Source organism: Parasteatoda tepidariorum, chromosome 1 (assembly GCF_982258835.1).
Source record: "Parasteatoda tepidariorum strain Cologne lab strain chromosome 1, Ptep-v5.0, whole genome shotgun sequence".
Classification (NCBI taxonomy): Eukaryota; Metazoa; Arthropoda; class Arachnida; order Araneae; family Theridiidae; genus Parasteatoda; species Parasteatoda tepidariorum.
In genome coordinates this window covers 114454674-114477362 of record NC_141755.1, presented here as the reverse complement: position 1 = coordinate 114477362, position 22689 = coordinate 114454674, and the positions used below count along the sequence as shown (strand labels likewise).

At 31.9% G+C, this 22689-nt stretch overlaps 1 long non-coding RNA gene across 1 annotated transcript in view; it reads left to right on the top strand.

The window, feature by feature from the left end:
• Positions 1 to 3202: 3202 nt before the first annotated feature.
• LOC147816751 (uncharacterized) overlaps positions 3203 to 22689 on the top strand; it is a 33058-nt gene continuing 13571 nt past the window's right edge. The window contains exons 1-3 of the long non-coding RNA XR_015429008.1: positions 3203 to 8203; positions 12143 to 12224; positions 22506 to 22638. This is a non-coding gene — a long non-coding RNA (uncharacterized LOC147816751). The remainder of the gene's footprint in view (positions 8204 to 12142; positions 12225 to 22505; positions 22639 to 22689) is intronic.

Here is a 22689-nt window from a genome sequence, read left to right as displayed (position 1 = left end):
GGTAATAATGCTTACTTTTTCTAACATTTTTCTTTTTTTTGCTTTTTTTCTTTTCTATGATTTTTCTAGTTATTATGCCCCAACCAGTTCGAGTGATGAACTGGTTGATGATGGGGTATGTCTTCCAGAAAGTCCGGAATATGATTGAGTAATTCTGTATCGCTAGCGGTAAAAGAATTACTTGATCTATGTGCTTGTATTGCCGGGGCCGTAGTAACGATTTAGAAATTCATCTGCAGAGTGTAGTTGCAATGAATTTCTTAATCTAGGACCTGTCCGCCTTCCGGGCACTGGAAGCTTACTTGCTGTCGAGGTAATAATGCTTACTTTTTCTAACATTTTTCTTTTTTTTGCTTTTTTTCTTTTCTATGATTTTTCTAGTTATTATGCCCCAACCAGTTCGAGTGATGAACTGGTTGATGATGGGGTATGTCTTCCAGAAAGTCCGGAATATGATTGAGTAATTCTGTATCGCTAGCGGTAAAAGAATTACTTGATCTATGTGCTTGTATTGCCGGGGCCGTAGTAACGATTTAGAAATTCATCTGCAGAGTGTAGTTGCAATGAATTTCTTAATCTAGGACCTGTCCGCCTTCCGGGCACTGGAAGCTTACTTGCTGTCGAGGTAATAATGCTTACTTTTTCTAACATTTTTCTTTTTTTTGCTTTTTTTCTTTTCTATGATTTTTCTAGTTATTATGCCCCAACCAGTTCGAGTGATGAACTGGTTGATGATGGGGTATGTCTTCCAGAAAGTCCGGAATATGATTGAGTAATTCTGTATCGCTAGCGGTAAAAGAATTACTTGATCTATGTGCTTGTATTGCCGGGGCCGTAGTAACGATTTAGAAATTCATCTGCAGAGTGTAGTTGCAATGAATTTCTTAATCTAGGACCTGTCCGCCTTCCGGGCACTGGAAGCTTACTTGCTGTCGAGGTAATAATGCTTACTTTTTCTAACATTTTTCTTTTTTTTGCTTTTTTTCTTTTCTATGATTTTTCTAGTTATTATGCCCCAACCAGTTCGAGTGATGAACTGGTTGATGATGGGGTATGTCTTCCAGAAAGTCCGGAATATGATTGAGTAATTCTGTATCGCTAGCGGTAAAAGAATTACTTGATCTATGTGCTTGTATTGCCGGGGCCGTAGTAACGATTTAGAAATTCATCTGCAGAGTGTAGTTGCAATGAATTTCTTAATCTAGGACCTGTCCGCCTTCCGGGCACTGGAAGCTTACTTGCTGTCGAGGTAATAATGCTTACTTTTTCTAACATTTTTCTTTTTTTTGCTTTTTTTCTTTTCTATGATTTTTCTAGTTATTATGCCCCAACCAGTTCGAGTGATGAACTGGTTGATGATGGGGTATGTCTTCCAGAAAGTCCGGAATATGATTGAGTAATTCTGTATCGCTAGCGGTAAAAGAATTACTTGATCTATGTGCTTGTATTGCCGGGGCCGTAGTAACGATTTAGAAATTCATCTGCAGAGTGTAGTTGCAATGAATTTCTTAATCTAGGACCTGTCCGCCTTCCGGGCACTGGAAGCTTACTTGCTGTCGAGGTAATAATGCTTACTTTTTCTAACATTTTTCTTTTTTTTGCTTTTTTTCTTTTCTATGATTTTTCTAGTTATTATGCCCCAACCAGTTCGAGTGATGAACTGGTTGATGATGGGGTATGTCTTCCAGAAAGTCCGGAATATGATTGAGTAATTCTGTATCGCTAGCGGTAAAAGAATTACTTGATCTATGTGCTTGTATTGCCGGGGCCGTAGTAACGATTTAGAAATTCATCTGCAGAGTGTAGTTGCAATGAATTTCTTAATCTAGGACCTGTCCGCCTTCCGGGCACTGGAAGCTTACTTGCTGTCGAGGTAATAATGCTTACTTTTTCTAACATTTTTCTTTTTTTTGCTTTTTTTCTTTTCTATGATTTTTCTAGTTATTATGCCCCAACCAGTTCGAGTGATGAACTGGTTGATGATGGGGTATGTCTTCCAGAAAGTCCGGAATATGATTGAGTAATTCTGTATCGCTAGCGGTAAAAGAATTACTTGATCTATGTGCTTGTATTGCCGGGGCCGTAGTAACGATTTAGAAATTCATCTGCAGAGTGTAGTTGCAATGAATTTCTTAATCTAGGACCTGTCCGCCTTCCGGGCACTGGAAGCTTACTTGCTGTCGAGGTAATAATGCTTACTTTTTCTAACATTTTTCTTTTTTTTGCTTTTTTTCTTTTCTATGATTTTTCTAGTTATTATGCCCCAACCAGTTCGAGTGATGAACTGGTTGATGATGGGGTATGTCTTCCAGAAAGTCCGGAATATGATTGAGTAATTCTGTATCGCTAGCGGTAAAAGAATTACTTGATCTATGTGCTTGTATTGCCGGGGCCGTAGTAACGATTTAGAAATTCATCTGCAGAGTGTAGTTGCAATGAATTTCTTAATCTAGGACCTGTCCGCCTTCCGGGCACTGGAAGCTTACTTGCTGTCGAGGTAATAATGCTTACTTTTTCTAACATTTTTCTTTTTTTTGCTTTTTTTCTTTTCTATGATTTTTCTAGTTATTATGCCCCAACCAGTTCGAGTGATGAACTGGTTGATGATGGGGTATGTCTTCCAGAAAGTCCGGAATATGATTGAGTAATTCTGTATCGCTAGCGGTAAAAGAATTACTTGATCTATGTGCTTGTATTGCCGGGGCCGTAGTAACGATTTAGAAATTCATCTGCAGAGTGTAGTTGCAATGAATTTCTTAATCTAGGACCTGTCCGCCTTCCGGGCACTGGAAGCTTACTTGCTGTCGAGGTAATAATGCTTACTTTTTCTAACATTTTTCTTTTTTTTGCTTTTTTTCTTTTCTATGATTTTTCTAGTTATTATGCCCCAACCAGTTCGAGTGATGAACTGGTTGATGATGGGGTATGTCTTCCAGAAAGTCCGGAATATGATTGAGTAATTCTGTATCGCTAGCGGTAAAAGAATTACTTGATCTATGTGCTTGTATTGCCGGGGCCGTAGTAACGATTTAGAAATTCATCTGCAGAGTGTAGTTGCAATGAATTTCTTAATCTAGGACCTGTCCGCCTTCCGGGCACTGGAAGCTTACTTGCTGTCGAGGTAATAATGCTTACTTTTTCTAACATTTTTCTTTTTTTTGCTTTTTTTCTTTTCTATGATTTTTCTAGTTATTATGCCCCAACCAGTTCGAGTGATGAACTGGTTGATGATGGGGTATGTCTTCCAGAAAGTCCGGAATATGATTGAGTAATTCTGTATCGCTAGCGGTAAAAGAATTACTTGATCTATGTGCTTGTATTGCCGGGGCCGTAGTAACGATTTAGAAATTCATCTGCAGAGTGTAGTTGCAATGAATTTCTTAATCTAGGACCTGTCCGCCTTCCGGGCACTGGAAGCTTACTTGCTGTCGAGGTAATAATGCTTACTTTTTCTAACATTTTTCTTTTTTTTGCTTTTTTTCTTTTCTATGATTTTTCTAGTTATTATGCCCCAACCAGTTCGAGTGATGAACTGGTTGATGATGGGGTATGTCTTCCAGAAAGTCCGGAATATGATTGAGTAATTCTGTATCGCTAGCGGTAAAAGAATTACTTGATCTATGTGCTTGTATTGCCGGGGCCGTAGTAACGATTTAGAAATTCATCTGCAGAGTGTAGTTGCAATGAATTTCTTAATCTAGGACCTGTCCGCCTTCCGGGCACTGGAAGCTTACTTGCTGTCGAGGTAATAATGCTTACTTTTTCTAACATTTTTCTTTTTTTTGCTTTTTTTCTTTTCTATGATTTTTCTAGTTATTATGCCCCAACCAGTTCGAGTGATGAACTGGTTGATGATGGGGTATGTCTTCCAGAAAGTCCGGAATATGATTGAGTAATTCTGTATCGCTAGCGGTAAAAGAATTACTTGATCTATGTGCTTGTATTGCCGGGGCCGTAGTAACGATTTAGAAATTCATCTGCAGAGTGTAGTTGCAATGAATTTCTTAATCTAGGACCTGTCCGCCTTCCGGGCACTGGAAGCTTACTTGCTGTCGAGGTAATAATGCTTACTTTTTCTAACATTTTTCTTTTTTTTGCTTTTTTTCTTTTCTATGATTTTTCTAGTTATTATGCCCCAACCAGTTCGAGTGATGAACTGGTTGATGATGGGGTATGTCTTCCAGAAAGTCCGGAATATGATTGAGTAATTCTGTATCGCTAGCGGTAAAAGAATTACTTGATCTATGTGCTTGTATTGCCGGGGCCGTAGTAACGATTTAGAAATTCATCTGCAGAGTGTAGTTGCAATGAATTTCTTAATCTAGGACCTGTCCGCCTTCCGGGCACTGGAAGCTTACTTGCTGTCGAGGTAATAATGCTTACTTTTTCTAACATTTTTCTTTTTTTTGCTTTTTTTCTTTTCTATGATTTTTCTAGTTATTATGCCCCAACCAGTTCGAGTGATGAACTGGTTGATGATGGGGTATGTCTTCCAGAAAGTCCGGAATATGATTGAGTAATTCTGTATCGCTAGCGGTAAAAGAATTACTTGATCTATGTGCTTGTATTGCCGGGGCCGTAGTAACGATTTAGAAATTCATCTGCAGAGTGTAGTTGCAATGAATTTCTTAATCTAGGACCTGTCCGCCTTCCGGGCACTGGAAGCTTACTTGCTGTCGAGGTAATAATGCTTACTTTTTCTAACATTTTTCTTTTTTTTGCTTTTTTTCTTTTCTATGATTTTTCTAGTTATTATGCCCCAACCAGTTCGAGTGATGAACTGGTTGATGATGGGGTATGTCTTCCAGAAAGTCCGGAATATGATTGAGTAATTCTGTATCGCTAGCGGTAAAAGAATTACTTGATCTATGTGCTTGTATTGCCGGGGCCGTAGTAACGATTTAGAAATTCATCTGCAGAGTGTAGTTGCAATGAATTTCTTAATCTAGGACCTGTCCGCCTTCCGGGCACTGGAAGCTTACTTGCTGTCGAGGTAATAATGCTTACTTTTTCTAACATTTTTCTTTTTTTTTGCTTTTTTTCTTTTCTATGATTTTTCTAGTTATTATGCCCCAACCAGTTCGAGTGATGAACTGGTTGATGATGGGGTATGTCTTCCAGAAAGTCCGGAATATGATTGAGTAATTCTGTATCGCTAGCGGTAAAAGAATTACTTGATCTATGTGCTTGTATTGCCGGGGCCGTAGTAACGATTTAGAAATTCATCTGCAGAGTGTAGTTGCAATGAATTTCTTAATCTAGGACCTGTCCGCCTTCCGGGCACTGGAAGCTTACTTGCTGTCGAGGTAATAATGCTTACTTTTTCTAACATTTTTCTTTGTTTTGCTTTTTTTCTTTTCTATGATTTTTCTAGTTATTATGCCCCAACCAGTTCGAGTGATGAACTCGTTGATGATGGGGTATGTCTTCCAGAAAGTCCGGAATATGATTGAGTAATTCTGTATCGCTAGCGGTAAAAGAATTACTATCTATGTGCTTGTATTGCCGGGGCCGTAGTAACGATTTAGAAATTCATCTGCAGAGTGTAGTTGCAATGAATTTCTTAATCTAGGACCTGTCCGCCTTCCGGGCACTGGAAGCTTACTTGCTGTCGAGGTAATAATGCTTACTTTTTCTAACATTTTTCTTTTTTTTCTTTTTTTCTTTTCTATGATTTTTCTAGTTATTATGCCCCAACCAGTTCGAGTGATGAACTGGTTGATGATGGGGTATGTCTTCCAGAAAGTCCGGAATATGATTGAGTAATTCTGTATCGCTAGCGGTAAAAGAATTACTTGATCTATGTGCTTGTATTGCCGGGGCCGTAGTAACGATTTAGAAATTCATCTGCAGAGTGTAGTTGCAATGAATTTCTTAATCTAGGACCTGTCCGCCTTCCGGGCACTGGAAGCTTACTTGCTGTCGAGGTAATAATGCTTACTTTTTCTAACATTTTTCTTTTTTTTGCTTTTTTTCTTTTCTATGATTTTTCTAGTTATTATGCCCCAACCAGTTCGAGTGATGAACTGGTTGATGATGGGGTATGTCTTCCAGAAAGTCCGGAATATGATTGAGTAATTCTGTATCGCTCGCGGTAAAAGAATTACTTGATCTATGTGCTTGTATTGCCGGGGCCGTAGTAACGATTTAGAAATTCATCTGCAGAGTGTAGTTGCAATGAATTTCTTAATCTAGGACCTGTCCGCCTTCCGGGCACTGGAAGCTTACTTGCTGTCGAGGTAATAATGCTTACTTTTTCTAACATTTTTCTTTGTTTTGCTTTTTTTCTTTTCTATGAATTTTCTAGTTATTATGCCCCAACCAGTTCGAGTGATGAACTGGTTGATGATGGGGTATGTCTTCCAGAAAGTCCGGAATATGATTGAGTAATTCTGTATCGCTAGCGGTAAAAGAATTACTTGATCTATGTGCTTGTATTGCCGGGGCCGTAGTAACGATTTAGAAATTCATCTGCAGAGTGTAGTTGCAATGAATTTCTTAATCTAGGACCTGTCCGCCTTCCGGGCACTGGAAGTTTACCTGCTGTCGAGGCAATAATATTTTTTTTCTTTAAATTTTTGTTTTTGTGTCTTATTTCTTGCAATAAAAAAATTTCCATTTAAATAATGAGGCGGGAATGCTTTTTTAAAAATAAAAAATAAAATCGATTATTTTTTTGTGCAATTACATTCCCAAACTTTTTTAATAAGATAAAAGTTTGACTTTTGAGCAGTCAATTTAATAAGATGAAAGTTTGACTTTTGAGCAGTCAATTTTGAGCAGTAAAATATTAGTAGAAAAAAGGAAAAACAAAGGAGAATAGTTATTAAAAAAATATTTACTATCACGATAGCAGCCGTGCCGATAACGACACATAATTTCTAAATCATAATCAGGACGTAATATAATTTATATCGAGAGTATTATTAATTAATTTAGCTTGACCTTCTGATCAAGAGAAATAATGATTAAGTTATTGTATGCAAATTAGTTTCCATATTCAAAATTTAAATACTTAAAAAAATATAAATTAAAGTAATATGAGACTTACTAACATTCTGTAAGCTGCGTGCAAAATAATTTGTGCAAAATAATAAACCTTTCGCTACTATATCCACCTTCTCTATTTAATTTTGTTTATTTAAATTCAAATTCTCTATTTAATTTTGTTCTTCTCTATTTAATTTTGTTTAGTTAAGATAAAGTTTGACTTTTGAGCAGTTAATTTAATGATTAAAGACCGTGAACAAACTCTGCAGATAATATATTATCTGAAAAACTCACTCTTCACAATATTTTTTATTTAGAAGAAGTATACTTTTTTTAAAAATACTCTAACTGAGGGGAATGAGAGTTGATGACTGCCATAATTTAAAGTACTACATTTGTTCTGTTGTCATAAATAATAAAATAGAATGTGAGAGGAAGATTTGCTTGCATATCAAAAGTAGATACTATATTTTTTAAGGTTATAAAAATAACTGTATTTTATTTAAAAAAGAATTTGCTAGAAATAATGAGATGAAAAATAGTATATATAATGAGTAATAAAAGAAATAATGAGTTCGTTTTCCAGTTGTTACAATTAAAAAATGGTGTTAACCATGATGTAAATGGACCTAAGTTTGTGTACTCTAACCTGTGTTATTATTGTTCATATTTGTAAGAACCTTCATTTAAAGTCAAAATATTATCTGTTTAAGCCTTGCTGAGAGATGCTAAAAAAATTTCAATGCAATCCCAGGTAACGTTTTCTAAAAGCCAGAACAAACCATTAGTTTTTAAAAAAATTTCCAAAATAAGGACTTAATTGAACGAATTCCCTATACTATTAGTAGAGTTTTTCTAATGGCCCCCATCAAAGAGACCTTTTTCCCAAAGAAAAAAATAAAATAGTGAATTTAGTTTTGTAAGAAGGAAAAAAAATATTTTGAAAATAAGTTGAATGATAGTGTTGAATAATAGTTTTGAATAATAAATAATTGCCCAATCTAATCAAAATACCTTTAAACAAAATTTTTAAGCCATACAACCCATAAGACTACTTTTAAGCCATACGTATATCTTATTTATTCCTTTTCAGGTAAAACTCATAAATATTTTAGTTTTTCTTTTAGTTAACAGAAGTATTGAAGACTACAAATACTTGGCTTAATTTTAATATTCTTTCTTTCATCTGTTGTTTACTATTGGTACAAATCAGGTAAGCATATTAATAACTTTTATTATGCATTATTATATAAATAAAATAATTTTTTTAAGTATGCTTGAAATAGATTATAATTTCAGAACTGTATTCGACGGATAAAAATTTAATTGCTTTTATTGCCTAAATATATTTTTTAATTCTTGACTTATAGTAGGGGATGTAGTACAAACTGCGACCATCGTAATGATGACTATTTGACTTGAAATTAAAAAGGAATCGGTTAAAACAACATAAGAAATTTCATGAGTGTCTTACAAAATAATTTTTATAAATTTAAATAAAAAACAACGAAATTTTAATATTGAAGTTGCAAAATGCAGGAATAATAGTTTAAGATGCCAAAAATTTCAGATTCTTCAAAAAAAATTTCGAGCTTTGATGTGTTCGAAACAAAACATGGTTTTTTGAAGCTCTTTCATCAATGGAAATAAAAAAGCTATACTTTAAATGTTTTACACTTGAGGGAAAGCTGCGATTTTAAATTATATACCATCATGCCATGTTGAATTATCTGGTCCTTAGAACGGACAAATAACTCTAATATATACATAAATCCTTTAAAAAAAATCACCGATTTCGTGACATTTTCCCACTTAAATGAAAATCAATACTTTATTCTCATTTTTCTGCCATTTTTTTATAGCTCAGATAATGCAACATGGAGTTAAATAAAACGGTGACTTTCCTCCTTATTGATGTTTTATGTCAATTACAGAATTAGCATAGGAGGCGTGGCCAAAGATAGGTTAAACCTGACCTAACAGAACAGTCATGAATGACTGTTGCATACTCCCATCAGTTATAAAAATAGTATATTAATAACAAAAACATCCTTTAATGCAACAACAGAGCTTTCTAACAGCAGCACTTGTACTGGCAAGAATAGTTTAGCTAAACCAGAGGTCGCCAAAGTGGTCTATATAGACCCCCAAGGGTCTATTTAACAAAAGCAGAGGTCGATCTGAGACAGGGGGGCGAATGGGGGTCGATCTGAATCGGAAGGGTCAATTGTGGGTCGAAAAAAGAAACAGTTCTCAATACGCAAATCACACATACCTAATTAAGTATGTAAAATTTGTGATTTTTTTTTATAATTGACTCAATATCAGTTTCTTTATAAAACATAAATTAATAAACGTATATTTATTGGGGTGAAACAAGTATGTACGTACCACCGTGCAGTGATATTGACGTTATTGACGTTACAAATGCAAATATCATACGCAGTTTCAACTATCTTTGCAAACTGTGTTGAATATTTGCAGTGTCATTATTAAAACTTTTATAGTTTTGGATAATTAGTTATTGTTTTGATAAAACTATTCGTTTGGTTTAGATATCAATTTTAATTATCAATGCACAAAAAAGAAGGTAAGCATTAATGATATGGATTAGTACAGCCCGCGACAAAACTATAGCACACTTAGTATTTTTTTACGAAAATTACAAAATTGACCAATTTTGACGAAAATTAAAATTGACCAATTTTGAACCCAATATAGCGAACCTTGCAAAAAAAACACCAGGCCCACCCATCTTATTGATCAAGAAGCAGTAAATCTTTAGTTACTTTACTTATTATATCTACTTATGCATAATTACTTATTATTTAATAATAAGGTATTTAAATTTCAATATTAATATATTTTTCATAAAACTATTGTTACATAATGTACTATTACTTTAATAAATGTTTAAAATCATAAAATAAATGTACTAACACAGTATCTAATAGAGTTTTATTTTAATTAACAGAAAATTACTTTTGCTGGGGTCGATAATCAAAAAAGTTTGGCGACCCCTGACCTAAACAGTTAGGCTGCAATTCACTTCGAAGCATTTAGGAAGCCATCTTTAACTCTGGGTGAAATTTGTGTTTTCTCGATATTTTTCTTTTTTTTTTGTACTCAACACACTATTGATGATATAAGAAAAGTAAATTTATTGAAAGATAAAAATTATTGTAAAATATTACAAGAATTGTCGCACTGGTATTATAAAGAAAAGGACATTCTAATATACTGGAACCTGATTCTAAAACATTCATTTATGATAGTGCAAAAAAATGGTCAAAGAATATTAACATCTACAGAAATCATGGCATCTCGAAATTCGCTAATTACCCCTAATTTGGCGACAGGTTAAAAGTAAAAATGATAATGAAAATATAATCTTTAATGGCCAAAAATAAATATAACGATAATTAAAACATAGGTTAATTTTTGTTAAACTAAAAGAGTTTAAATATTATTCGAGACAGGTTTTGTAAATTATTTCACTCCAAATTATTTTTATTTAAGCAATAAGATTTTTTTTTGTTATTTCTTTAGTCCTTTGGTTTGTTTTAAACATTATTTACTTAATTGTAAATAGTATGTTGTGATGTTTTGTACAATTTAGTCTTATTTTCTTATTCATATGTATGGTTTACTTTGAAAAAAAAAAGGAAAATATGAACTCATTAAGAGATTAGTTTACTATTGAAGTTTGTGAAATTTAACCATCCAAAAGAAAGTTTAAAAGGATTATACTTAATGAAACAGGTGTTAAACGAGTTTGATTTTAGAGAAAAGTGTTACTCTGTTCTTAAACTATGCTATTTTTATTAATTATGTATCTAAATATTAATAAGATTGAATTTCGATCGAATTGGGTATACTATAGCCTACGTCACAGGTCGTGTTATTCCTACTAAATTTTAACTAGTAAACAGAATTTTCCGCGAGCCTGATTTCTAGCAACAAGTAAACATTAAACGAAGTGTGTTGTTATAAGTCGCTACTCGTCAGGTTGGAAATGTATTAGTCTAATTCCCTTTGAAATAATTTATTTTGTTGTTTTATCTTAGTTTATGAATTAATTAAACATATTTAAAACTCAGCTTATTAATTAAGCTAAAAGGTAAATATTATTCCTAGTAAAATTTTCGGAGTGGAAGTAGTTGTGTTTTTTTCATATTATACCCAATTATGTGAAGTTAAAAAGTGTTAACTATATTGTTTGGATTTCAAACTGGTGGCATCAAGCTTAAAAAAGCATTTTGATAAATAAAAAATGAGATCTAGGTTAGCTTCAGTCTTTAGATATTGAATATGTAAATTGTTATATTTCTTTGTATTTATTTTATGTGAAGTTAAATTATAGTATTCATTTACATTTTAATTTTATTTTGAATATTTTAGTTTCATATCTAAATTGAGTTACTAATGAATTGTCTACTAATGTTTACTGCAAGAGTCTAAAAATAATTTAGAAATTTTAAGTTTCAAAGTTAAATAATTGTACATCACTTCTAATGTAAAAATTGAATGTTGCACTTTATTTGACAATTAGAAAATTTAGTTTTAAAAGTGAATTGTTTTGATTATTACGTAATACATTGGTTTCAACCTAAAGTTTAAAGAACACAAATAAGTTCATAAATGACTTTTCCTTTGCTTTATATGGAAAAGTTTTTCCAAATGGAAAGGAGTTATAAATATTATAAAATATCTGGATAACAAAAGCATGAATAAAAGAAACAAAACATTTAACGCGATAAATTAAAATTGAAAGCACGAGTTTTTAATGGAGCAATAGAGAGCAGTTGATTTTTTAGAGAATAGGTTTAGTTTTTATTAAAGGTTTTATTAAAAAAATTAAAAAAAAAAAATTGTTTCTTTATATAACTTGATACGTTCCAAAATACTATTTAGTCTACTATAATTTGTTTCTGAGGATACTATTTCTGCTGCTATTTTTAGTTACTATTTTTTACAGTTAGCCACATGTGACATATTCAATACGTAGTTTTTAACAGTGCCCTGAATAAATTTTTTTTTTAATGTGATATTTGAAATTTTGAATATTCTTTTTTTTGTATTTTACAGGATTATGCATGATTTTGTATTTTACAGGACAGGATTATTTTACAGGATTTTTTGTATTTTACAGGATATTTTTGTATTTTTTGTAGTAACTGCAGCCTCTATGTCTCTATGAAGGAGAAGAATTTGTGTACAACACCACTTTTCTGGTAAGAATTTTATTTTCATGCTTTAACCATCTTAAAATCTCTTTAAATTGAATAAAATGTTTTAATATTTCCTAGGTTATTTATGAAATTCTAATCACTTTATTAGAAACAAATTTTATTATCCAATTTAATAATTTTTAAACAGTAAGTGAAAATAAAAGTACAAAAGCAATCATATTGTAAAAAAAACGATTAACAATCATCATTTTCATTATTATGTGTGAAACCATTTTTCAGTTACTCTTATTTTAACTCTTTTCCCCAAAGCATATGACCATAAAACACTATTATCATAAAACACTGTATTCGAAGTTTACTTTTCAGTTTTGAATTAATAAGATCGAAATATTCTTTTAATTGAAACAGAGTTGCACGGACTAGAATGTAGATATATTAAAACATACTAAAATAACCTGTTTATATGTACAGGGTTATTCATAATTCCCTCTGGGGTTTCGAAGCGTTATATTTAAAAAACGAAGATGAATGTGGCAAAAAAGAACATATGAAATTATTCCGAAAGTATTCAAGTTTTAATTTAAGCAGTTCCGGTAGATGACAGTAACATGTACCACTGAAGCCAGTTGTAGTAAAGAAAAATGGCGTTTACAGGCGAAGGGAATTATGAATAACCCTGTATTTTATTCTAAATAACGAATATAATTTAATTGAACATTTGAATTAAGTGGTAGAATTTTTAACGAATATTTATGTTTTTACGAAATTTAAACAAATATTTATGTTTTTTGTGAACTATAATTAATTAACTTATCGAGGAATATATTATATTCATAATTTATGGTAGTGTTCAAGTACAAAAGAAAAAAATACATAAATACTCATAATTCTATGAGATTTCACTCGACTATTGAACGCTGTCATAAATTTAGTTATACGTACCACATACGTGGATGTTCTTGACTATATTATTTTTAAATACTAAATAAAATTTGTGATCGTCTTATTACGATTACTGGTAACTAGAGCCCGGATTTTGATGACCTAAAAAATCTCAACTAATGCCCTTAAAAAGTGCAAAAAAATGCCCTTAAAAAGGGCGAAAAATGCCCTTAAAAATCCAAAAAATGCCTTAAATAAAGTAAAAATATTGAATTAAAAAAATGTTTTGCTCTTTAAAATTATTATGAGTCATTTAAAAAATATAACGCAATGCAATACTTGTTCTACGTTCATTAAAGTTTGAGAAATTTGCTTTATATGCTAAAATAACAAAAAAGGGAAATATATTGACACCAAAATATTTTTATTTTGTATAGAAACTTTAATGGATATAACAACTTCCTTCTCATAATATTACTAAATATCAGAATTACATTAGATTATTAAATGTTTTTTGATAATTTGAAATGTAAACGAGCGTCTCTTGTCTGAAAGTAAATTTTCATTCCTGCAGAAGCTTCTTTTAACGTCTACTGATGTTATAGGTGCGTACTTGAAAAAGACTGTCTCACTTACTTCTTCAATTCGAAAAGATTTTGCTTCACCTGTTAATATTCTGTAGATTTTCTTCATTGTTTGGAAGCCAGTGTAATAATGAAAATTGATAAAAAATAATAAAAATTGGAAAAATTAACAAAAAACTTTAAAAAATGCATTAAAATGCAAAATACGCCCCAAAATTTAAAGAAAAATGCCCTATAAAACTAAAAAAAATGCTCTAAATGACAAAAAATGTCCAAAAAATGCAAATGTCATCAAAATCCGGGCCTTACTGGTAACCTATTGCTCAAATGCTTTTTCTTTCTGGATTGACTCCGTTAAACGCCACAACATTCCAAATCATGGGTCTCCAATAATGTTTGTCGTGGGATTGATATCCTGCCTATGTTTCAAAATACTTTTCCTTCTTCAGCATTCTTATTTATATTGAAATCACCGGTAAAGCCAGTCATTATACGTTAATAATAAAAAGAATATAAAAATATTTTAAATTATTATTATGTAAATGCATTAAAAATGCCTGCTAGTGAAAATAAAAATAACAGCGGTCGCCATGGTAACGCATGCGCACTGTTTACTATTACTCTTGAACACAGTTGAAAAGTGTGTGGACGCCATCAAATTCAAACCAATACCCATTTTGCCAATGGGTGAAAATAGATAAGACCCATTTTGCCAATGGGTGAAAATAGATAAGACCCATTTTGCCAATGGGTGAAAATAGATAAGACCCATTTTGCCAATGGGTGAAAATAGATAAGACCCATTTTGCCAATGGGTGAAAATAGATATCACCCTATATGATTTCCTTTCTTATGATCGGATTTCCAAGTATTAGTGACAATCTCAATAATTACTAAGGGTGACCTCAAATATACTACGTATTAAGTAAGTTACGAAATGGGACACAAAATCGTACTTTCACTGAATATATATATATATTTTTCATATTTGGATTTAAAATATGGGAGATACCTGGAAATTGTGACCTTAATAGTTCAGACTGGAGAGCGGATGAAAGTTTTGACACTTTAATGTTAATTTTACTTTTTGCGTTTTTAGTCATAAAACTAATTATTAGCGTCATTAGTCTTTAAAACTAATTAAGCATTTTTTTTGTTTAAAAATGCACCCATTTATGAAACGTAATCTCTTAATTTCCTGCCCGTGCGTGTTTTTGCCACTAACTGTTTTACTAACTATTTAATTGTATTTTTACATTTTCAAAATCTTATTCTCTACACTACTACCTATATAGTATACCAATAAATTGTTTTAGTAATTTAATTTAGGTTTTTCTTTAAATCAGTGGCTCCTGAACTTTTTTGTCTCTTAGACCCCGTGCCATGATTTTCAGTTTTGGGTAGACCCCCTGCTTACTTTGATCTTTTGTAAATTCATCAACTTCAAATGTATTTTTGACAGCTGGAATTGTGCGACTCACTGTAAAAAATTTAAATTTCTAACTGTAGTGAAGTGTACTGGGAAACACCTAGGAAAAAAAACACATGTTCATTTTATACATTTATAATTAAATTCAAACTAATTTAATTTAATTAATTTGTAAATAGAATAAAATAGTGCACTATAAAACCCGTACTCCGTTACTAATATTATAATAGCGGAAATAAGTTTGTATACAAAACCATAGTAGTGTATTGTCTGTCTGTATATTACGTTTTCACGTAAAAACTAAGCAACAAATATCCGCGACCTTGTACACAGATAAAATTGGAGGTTTAGCTAGCTAAAGAGTTGACGCACTTGCTAGGCTACAATTTACAGCGAAAAAAATACTTTTTTGTTACAAAATAAAACCTAACACGCAAAGAAAATAAAAACGTACGCTGCCGGAGCTGCAGGCATTTGCTAGTCTATATTATATAAAACGCTAATACGTATGTATCAATAAAATCGATGATATTTCTTTTCTCGCGTTGGCAACAGTTTTCATTTTTAATTGATAGGCTTCGGCGCGCAAGAGCACGTAGTGAGCATCATGGTGGTGGTACTTATTCCTCTTGGCCCAGAACAAGGCTAGACCAAGTCCAGGAGGCCGTTCACCGACAGAAAATCAAACACCATCTGCGGATCCTCCAAAATAAAATTTTTCTCCAGTCCCATACAGGTCAGCAAATGATCAGGTGAAGCCTTGTGAGCACAGTGAGCATCATATGGCTAATCTATATTATATAAAACGCTAATGCGTTTTAATTAATAGGCTTCGGAGCGCAAGAGCACGTAGTGAGCATATCATATGTCTAATCGGGTGAATTCTCACCGAATTATCAAAAAAATTCTCACAAAATTATCTTCATCGAAGCCGATGCTTTATATCCGGCGTTCAGTACTATTTCATATTGTTTTACAACACATGGTTTTAGCCCTCTGGTGGGAAAGACTTTAAAACAAAGCTTACAAAAGTTACTTTTCTCAACAACTGAAATTTAGAATAGTGTGATTAAGAAAAATATGTGAACTGCTTACAATTTCAAATTAATATTGAAATGCACAGGTTTAGAATTTTCTACAGTTAAAGTTTTCGGAACTTTAGTGTTCATAAAAGTATACAAAAGCTAGACGTTAAGAACGTATCCAATGCGCGAGCAAAGCGAGCATCGGATTGCGAAGCAATCCGAAATGAACTGCGAAAGCAGTTCCGGGGGTTCGCGAGCGCCAGCGAGCAGGGGGCAAAGCCTCCTAGTTTATAATAATTCAGTTTGTTGATTGTTGAATATTGCATTCATGAAATGCCAAAATTAAAAGTCTCGACCTGCTACATGAGATCCATTATCGTTGACCCCTATTTTCATTTCATGGAGCCCCAATTTTTTTTCAATTTGCATGGATCCCTTGCTGTTTGTTGTCGACCCCTAGGGGTCGATGTAGACCACTTTGGGAATCACTGCTTTAAATTAAACTTTCGTTTTTAAATTATTTTATTTTATAACTGTCGTTGAACAGCCGACCCGATTTTCAGCTTTACGTCTACCAATGCTCAACTCCGTAGCTTTGAAATTTTGAACCCAATCCAGAAGACAAGGGAACTCCTTTATCAAGCATCTTGCGAAATTTTGTCTACGTGGAGGGCTTTTTGGTGGAATTAACCAAACCGCATTTACTTAACAACATGGAGAGGAAAACCATGAATTTTTTAAAAAAATTATTGTCAAGTTTTTAATAAAAGAAGCTTAGAATTATTGCCAGTTAGTTGAAAATTAAACCTTATTAAGCAATTAAAAAAATTCTGCTGCTTTAAAATTACTCGATCTAAATAAGCTGACTATATTTTCGAAAAATGAATATAATGAATAAATGAATAAATGAATATTCTTTTTCATTTGATTTTTTGTTATTTGAGTAATAAAAAGTAAATGCATATATAGGTTGTTTGGAAACATGACAATTCGGACCAAAAAATTTCTTCAAATTTAAGTCTTCAAAATAATCAAAAAAATTTTTTGTTTACTTATTTAGTTATATTTATTAATATCTTACAAACAGTTTATTGACATTTGCTCAAGAAAAAATTAAATAAAATAGAAACTCACCAAATCTTGAATGCCAGGAAAATGACATATTAGTTTAGAAGTTAGAAAAACAGTCATTATAAGTTAATAGTATGTAACTCAACTTAAGCCTTTATGTTAGATGGACCATAAATTGCTTAAATTAATTCCTTTTATCCACTGTTGAAAGAATCAAAAATGTTTTTGTTGCTGATATGTACAGAATAAAATTGTGTATAATAATGAATCATTAAATAAATAAACAACTTTGATTACATTCAAGCATATTAAAATCATACATAAGCTTGGTATTAGGTTAATATTTGCTTTCCCTCTTTACAGTATACTGTTTAAAAAAAATTCTGGTAATACTTCAATGTCCTGGCATTCATAAGATAGGAAAATGACAGCCAGGATAATGACATTTTGCCATTTTATAGCATTTACCTTTACTTTAATTTAACATTTCGGCCTAAGACATTTACATCCCTCAGAAAACAGCAGGATTTCTTGAAATAACTCAGATAGATCTATGTAGTTTATGTTATTAATGATTTGAAGAAGACAGGAAAATGACAACATAAAAACTAAATAAAAGTAGCCAGGAAAATGACAGTTTTTCATGTGACAAAGAAATTGTTGACAGAAAAAATTATTTTAAACGAAGTTTTTGTAAATAATACCCTCTGCTTATATTCTAGAAACGGTGGAGATAAAAAAAAATTAGATATTGAAAAATTTATGCGAAGTTTTGAAACTAGTTATTATTGGAAATATTGTTTGTGACATACCAGAAACATGACATTTTGAAATTCAGTTAAATTCGATAAATGTACAAAACAGTCGATGCTAGTGCAAGGTCATTTTAAAATGCAAACAGCTATTGCAAATTTAAATGCAAAATGCTATTTATTAAAATTGAAAGAAAAAAAAGTTCTTTTTGTAGTATAGTATTAGATCTTGGAGCAAGAGACTGTAAATTGTCATATTTCGTGAGAATCACCCATATGCACAACGCGAAATGTGTATCCAGAAGGTTGCTTTGTTTTTTAAATGGACAAAAAATTACCGAGCTGCAACTTTTTTTTTCACGTTCAAACTTATTTTTGCCCGTTAACTTTAAGAAGGTTGACTTAAGAAAATAATGATGGTAATAACTACCCGTGTGTCATCAGCTCATTTTGATACTCAGGAATCTTATTTTATTCTTACGAATGCTAATTTCCCTTGTAGTTTCTCACCATTTCTCCACAGCATGTCAAAATGCATTTTGCCCTGATACACCACCACTCTCGGTCACTGCGGTTTTTCTGGTGGTTTTTTTCCAAGTTATACTTCTTATGCGACTTCCAACACGGTTGCGTTAAACGTTTAACGCTACATTTTTATTGGCCGGGAAATCACGTGGTAGGATCCAGTTTTCCCTCATTCATTTCCATATTGTTTTGGTTCTCACTAGCATAAAAATAATAAAAGTCATAAAAGTATTGTTTTTCTATAAATATTTTTTTTAGTTTAATTTGATACACATACAATTTAATAGGATAGTATTTTTTATTTTCAAATTTAGTGGATAACAATTGTAAAAAATGAGTGAAAACAATCCCATGGACAATGCGACGGATTTAAGGTTATGTCAAGGTACGTCTCTTGTGAATATCAATTGATTGTTAGGTTTACTCTTTTGAAATTACATTATGACGCATTCACATACATTATTAATACAAATACATTTTCCATGGCGAGACGATGAGGCAACCACAAGCACTTCCACTGGTTCAAGAGGTCCACGAGGGAAAAATGCACAATATTACCGTTATTACAGAGCATGGAAGCGAGCGGAGCAGAAAAAAGAGTCGTTGAATAGAACTAGCGATTCTTCTACGACTGCTGATTCTTCTACAATTAACGTCGCTCGTTACGAAGTTTAACTTGTTCCGCGGAGGGACTCCACGCACTATTTTTTTTTCTTCATTCAATTTTTTGTTGACTATGTCACTTTTGGGTACTGTGATTTTCCCAGTTTTTTTCTTTTTTCTTTTTCATATTTTGCCGGCAACTTCACGTTTACTGTTTAAAATTATTTTGGTTTTGTTCACTCACGTATGGCGATTCTTAAGAATGGGCTTCTATTTCTGAGTTCTCCAAACATGTCCACTTTTATTACGATTTTCATATTTTTAAAGACAATGAAGTTTTTACCATTAGTATACAACGTTCGAGTTTCAATCGTTATTTTGATAAGAATCTTAAGCTGACTAAGCCAAACATCTGTATATTATTATTTTAGCAGATGCGCTCCTTAAAATATTAAGAAAACCTTTGCTTCTATATTAAAATTAAGAAGTTATCTTAATTTTAAGTTATTTTTTACGTTATCACAAGTTATCTTTTATTCTAAATTAAAATTTCAAAATTTTGTATTCAGATATTTCGAATTATTGAAATTGATAATTGAATGTTGTTGTGAATATTAATGTAATAAAATGCATTTATCGTATAAAATACATTTGCTGCCTCTATACAGTTTCTTAAAGACCTTACGAACTCAAGTTTAAAGGGAGACTATCTTATCAGATGTATGTATGTAAGAATCATAATGTAAGTTTATAGTAAAAAGAACTAAGCAAAGAAATTATAGTAGCAATATTCGGTAGGGGATAAATACAGCTGATCGTAATTAAAGATCATGTTGAGCAACATTTCATGGAAAATTTAAGAAAATTCGTTTTAGAATGTATCGAAACATTAGGATGCCATTTACAAATTTTCTTTAACGAAAAAAAAAGACACGTAGCTCATATATTTGGCAAAATAAAACTATTCTTAAAAAAAAGAATCATGTAATGTTCTTAAACATTCGTATTTCAATGCTTTTAAAATGCCATGTATAATTAACTAATTTTTTCAATAATAGAAAAAAGAAATATCGTGAATTATATATATAAAACCTTATTAATGTGCATTATAATCTCTTCCAGATGCTTTATATTTTTACAGAATTTTTTTTGCCTTACAACTCTGTAAATGATATAAATAATTACTGCACATTTGGTTCTAGTAAAAAATTTAAAAAAGTTAAAAACAGCTTAAAAAAATACAAATGGTACCATGTAAAAAAATCAGGTGTTCAAATACTAAAATCTTGAAAAATTATAAAAAATGTATTTATTGACCTAATTTTTTAAAAAAGGAAAGCAATCTTTGCTTTTTTTTGGACAGAAATGAGCCCAAAAAATGTCTGTTGCCTAGAAACTTCGAGATAAGTTTGTATTAACTATTAAAAAATCTTCTCGATCTCAGCGAACACAATACGATCATTTTTTATTTCATTTTTTTATTGTCTCAACTTCGTTTGCTTAACAACGGAGAAATACTAAGTATTTCTCTCTTGTCTATTAGACAGTTAGTTTATTGTTATAAAATTACCCCTCCTAAGTTCTTGGTTTTATTTTAGGACTGCACCAAATATAGCTTCCTTGCACCCCAATTTTTTTGAGATTTTATCTGCACTCCCATTTTTTGGGTCATGAATCAAAATATGAAAAAAATATAGATACCTTTATTTAGAGAAAATACTTTCTTGTGTCTGATTTTGTAAATTAATTAATAACTAGAACTAGAGCCCCAATGGCTCAGGGGATAGAGCTCTCGTCTCCCAATGAGGTTACCCGGGTTTGATCCCATTGACAACTGGTCGATTCGAACACCGCATCCGGCACGCACCGACCCCAGGACTGAAGTAAAATATCCTCACTGGTAGACGGATCATGGGTTACATTCCTTTTGCTGTCAAGCTTACCGTGGGAGGTTTTCGTGATTTTCCTCTGCATGTAATGCAAATGAGGATATAGTTCCATCAAAAAGTCCTCCACGAGAGCAAATTTCTCCCAATACTTGATCCACTAGTTCCCTTGTCTTCTGGATTGGGTTCGAAATTAAAGGCTATGCAGTTGAACAATAGTAGTCGTAAACTAGTTAATTAGCATGTTTGAAATCCTCCTCTAGACCCATTAAGATTGACGCTTAGCTTGTAAAAAATCCGATCATTAGAACGAAAGTTATTCAGGATGATATCTTTTTTTATTTTTGCTGTTTGGCGCACTGTACATAAAACAGGGATGCGCTTTTCCGCTTTTGTCTCTCGAATTTCAGCCTTTTAATCAAAACTCCGATTCTCTAAGAATTTCGCTTTTTTTTTTTAAAATAAATATTCCGCTTTTTTTAAAAAAAATAAATATTCCGCTTTTTTAAGAAAATTTTACCGTTGAAATAAACTAGCTATATTATTTTTCGATTTTCAAAGATAATCGACTATCGAGTTTCATATTAACATGATTTCAAGATCCATTATCGTGATTTCATATTCACGCGATTTTAAAATCCAAGATCGCAATGTGTATTCACGCGACTTTAAGATCAACTCTCGCAATTCTTGTAAAAAGTAAGTTTTTTTTAAATTAGTTATTATAAAGGTGACTGTTTTTCGATCGACGATTATTAGTTATATGTAGGCAACATCAGCGAAACTGTAGAGCATATATTACAAACTTGCATTCTGTGCTTGCAAAGAAGAAAATGTAGGATTTATCTAAAGATGTTAGAAGATGTGACTAAATTATTCACCAATCTGTCAGTTTTGCTATTACTACAAGACTTTTCCCAACTGGAGCCACCCTCATTCACAAGCTGCGTTACACGTAATTTGATCTTGTTAAAGGATTTTTTGCTTGTTTTGTGAAACATGAAGCATTTGCAGCAATCGGAAACTAAACAAAAATAAAGGATTGAGCGAACATATAGCAAACAAAAGCAATAATTTCAAATGTGATTCAAATTTTTTTGGAATTAGAGTTGATTAACTCAGCACCAAAATCCTAAATTTAAAAAAATAATATTGCTGTTATTTATGCTAAAAAATGCAAAATTCTTATCAAATAAATATCAAAACAGTTGCTGATTATCATGTAATTTTTCAAACTAAAATAACAATTTTTGTATGTCAAGGATATATTACTACTTCACAGGCATTGGTATGTTTCACAAGGCTCTAGCTAGATTATATTATAATATGAACATAGTAATTCCAATTGTAAAAATTTATTTTATTTTCTGAATATTTTAAAAAGTCATGTTAATGATATATTTGCTATAAATCACGAAACAGTATTACTTAAGAGAAATGGAATGTTAATGCATGTTCTCAGTAATTTTAATTTGCTAAATCAGGCAGTTTTTCACATGATAATTGTCACTTATGTGAACTGAAGAAAAATATTATTTCTAGCTTCATTTTTTTCTTCTTCTTCAGCACGACAGCCCCTTACAGGCCTTGGCTGCCTCAACCACACGTAGCCTCCAACGTCTCCTGTCCATGGCGACTTTTTCCAGTTGTTTATCTACTTTTAGATCTTTAGCAGTGTCATCCAGCCATCTAGTTGGAGGTAATTGTTAATTTTACCTTTTGCTAAATGTTAAGTATCGATGTATTTATT